Raw genomic sequence first — 2,843 nt, forward strand, 5'->3', positions numbered from 1 at the left:
TCTTCTCCATTGATGATACATTATTGATTGGTAAATACCAGGGCACACTTCTTATAGCCATATCCTGTGACGTGAACAACAAGTTGGTTCCTTTGGCATTTGCTTTGGTTAAGAAGGAGAATAATGACAGTTGGGGATGGTTCTTGAGGCTAGTCCGGATACATGTGGTTGGGCCTGGCAGGGAGGTTGGTGTCATATCTGATAGGCACCAGGGCATACTTAATGCCGTGCGAGAGCAGATAGAGGGGTATGCACCTTTGCACCATCGTTGGTGTACTCGACACCTTGCCGAGAATCAACTCCGGAAGGATGGTGTGAAGGATAACTTTGATCTGTTCCAGAAGGTTGCTCGATAGCTTGAGGACAAGTACTTTCAGAAAAAGTTAGAGCAGGTCAGAACCGCATCAAATGCATAAGGTAGACAATGACTCACATATTTGATGAGGGATTTAGAGAAATGGACAAGAGCTCACGATGCCGGTGGATGGAGGTACGAGTTTTAGTGTACCAACATAGCGGAGTCATTCAATAAGTTGCTATTAGGGATACGTGGTATGCCCGTGAATGCAATCATTCAATTCACCTTCTACAAGCTTGTTGCCTGATTCAACGATAGACACGCCCATGCATTGAAGTTACAGAGTGATGGAGAGATATGGGCTCCAAAATCAAAGGCACACCTAGAGAAGACAAATGAAAGGGCTGGCACACATGAGGTTACATGTTTTGATCACACCACAGGGACTTATCAGGTTGAGCATAGGAGCGGTATAACGTCCGACGGTGAGGTCCGAGAGTCGAGGATGCATGTGGTAATCCTCCAAGATTTTACATGCACTTGTGGTAAACCAAGACAGTACCACTTTCTATGTTCTCATTTGGTGGCAGCAGCCAGTCATCACAACTTTAATATCAAGAGCAGGAAACCTCACGAGTTCAGTGTCGACACGCTTGTGCACACATGGAGCCCCTGCTTCGTGCCTTTCCAGGACCCTGGAGAGTGACCTCCATATGATGGGCCAAAGTACATTGTGGATGCAGCTTATCGTTGGAACAAGCATGGATCAAGGAAGAGCACAAGACACAAGATGGTTATGGATCAGATACCTAGAAGAACGAGGCGTGGGAGAGGAACCCTATTTCTTACTTACCTCGAGCAGTACGAGTGCGGCAAGTGCGGTAGACTAGACCAAAATTCACGCACTTGCCATTGGCAGATTAGTGAGGTGCGACTATTGGTTGTTTTCATTATTTCATACTTGTCATATCCATTCAATTAATTATGCATGTCTCAATTTATGCTTGTAATTGTGCCAATTACTTGTACATTTCTTAGTTTATGTTTCATTGTATATTGAATTTCTATTTCATTGACTTTTTTGTACGATGGCGCAATTCCACCTGCTCAACCCGGCGTACGAGGAGACCCACCGAGGACGTCTCATAGCGGAGGGGCAGGTAATAATCTATACGTCTTGTTCAAATTTTTGTGAGCGTACATGTGTTCATGAAGTAACAGGAGACTATATTTTATTCTATGCAGGACCTTCCACTCCTTTGTCCTAGAACCCAGAATGGGTTCTTGATATGCAGTACGACAATAGGTACACTCTTTTCCTACAAAGAGCTGGCCTAGATGTCATCTCTTTTTAGGTTCATTGTGGGTTGCTCAAGTTGAACTCAGCGGCCATAACTACGTTGGTTGACAGGTATTATCTTCAATCATTGCCTCCATTCATGGCCATTTGTTTATGCGCTTGCCTTTTTGACATGTAATCTTGCTTTGTCTAAAATGTAGGTGGCGGCTGGAGACTCATAGCTTTCACTTGCCTTTTGGAGAGATGATAGTCACGCTCTAGGACTATCAGAAGATGCTAGGTCTGAGGATTCACGGCAATGTAGTGACTGGGCCATGCAGGTCAGGCCTTTCTTAGGCATGAGGTTGACGAGCAAGGGGCTCGTAGTTCTAGAGTTCTAATCTCCTGGCTCTGGCAAGAGTTCACACAGTGCCCTGAGGAGGCAGATGAGGAGACAGTTGGGTACTACTGTAGGGCATGGATCCTACACTTGTTTGTGTGTGTTCTCTTCCCTGATGCCATGGGTGACACTGTGTCGTGGATGTGGGTCCACTGTCTCACTAACTGGGACCAGGTGGGTCAGTACAGCTAGGGCTCTGTAGTGTTGGGTTTTCTTTACCGGTAGCTTTGCGAGGCGTGTCGTCGGACTTCGTCCTCATTATCACTTGGTGGATGCGTGTACCTGCTCTAGTTGTGGATGTGGGCTCATCTACCAGTTGGCCATCCCAAGGTTCTGGCTAGTCATGAGTGGTTCTTAGGTCAGCCTCCACGTCGGCAGCCGACGTGGGCGTACCTTTGGGACCAGGTTAGGGTTCCGCATGCGAGGTTAGAGCAGGCGTACATTGAATTCACGAACGAGCTAGACACACTCACGGCGTCAAGTGTAAGTAAATTTTATTTTCCATGCTGGTTTGAAATAGTTTAGTATAGCATCTAACATCTTGTTTGGACATGTTGCAGGTGTCGTGGGAGCCGTACGATGGAGAGAGGGCACTTCCTTTTCAGATGAGCAATATGTGTGGGTGTGACGACGACTTCTACAGGATGAGGTGCCCTCTAATATGTTTCTATGCTATCAAGTTTTACCTACCAGATAGAGTTGCACGCCAATTTGGAGTGAGACAGCTTTGGCCAACGGCTCCATTCTCGACTGGCGTTGACTTACACAAGTAAGTGTTTTGCTATTTCAATTGTCTCATGATGTTCCATTTCCATTAATTCCTATATAAGATGAAGTAATGATGACATACGTGCACTTTTAATATG

At 45.8% G+C, this 2,843-nt stretch overlaps 1 long non-coding RNA gene across 1 annotated transcript; it reads left to right on the top strand.

Annotated features, from left to right (window-relative positions):
- The first annotated feature begins 1,385 nt into the window (after positions 1 to 1,385).
- Positions 1,386 to 2,438, top strand: LOC136551752 (uncharacterized). The gene is made up of 3 exons (XR_010782666.1): positions 1,386 to 1,458; positions 1,544 to 1,709; positions 1,799 to 2,438. It is a non-coding gene; the product is annotated as an uncharacterized lncRNA (long non-coding RNA).
- The last annotated feature ends 405 nt before the right edge of the window (positions 2,439 to 2,843 follow it).

Source organism: Miscanthus floridulus, chromosome 4, assembly GCF_019320115.1.
Source record: "Miscanthus floridulus cultivar M001 chromosome 4, ASM1932011v1, whole genome shotgun sequence".
Lineage (NCBI taxonomy): Eukaryota > Viridiplantae > Streptophyta > Magnoliopsida > Poales > Poaceae > Miscanthus > Miscanthus floridulus.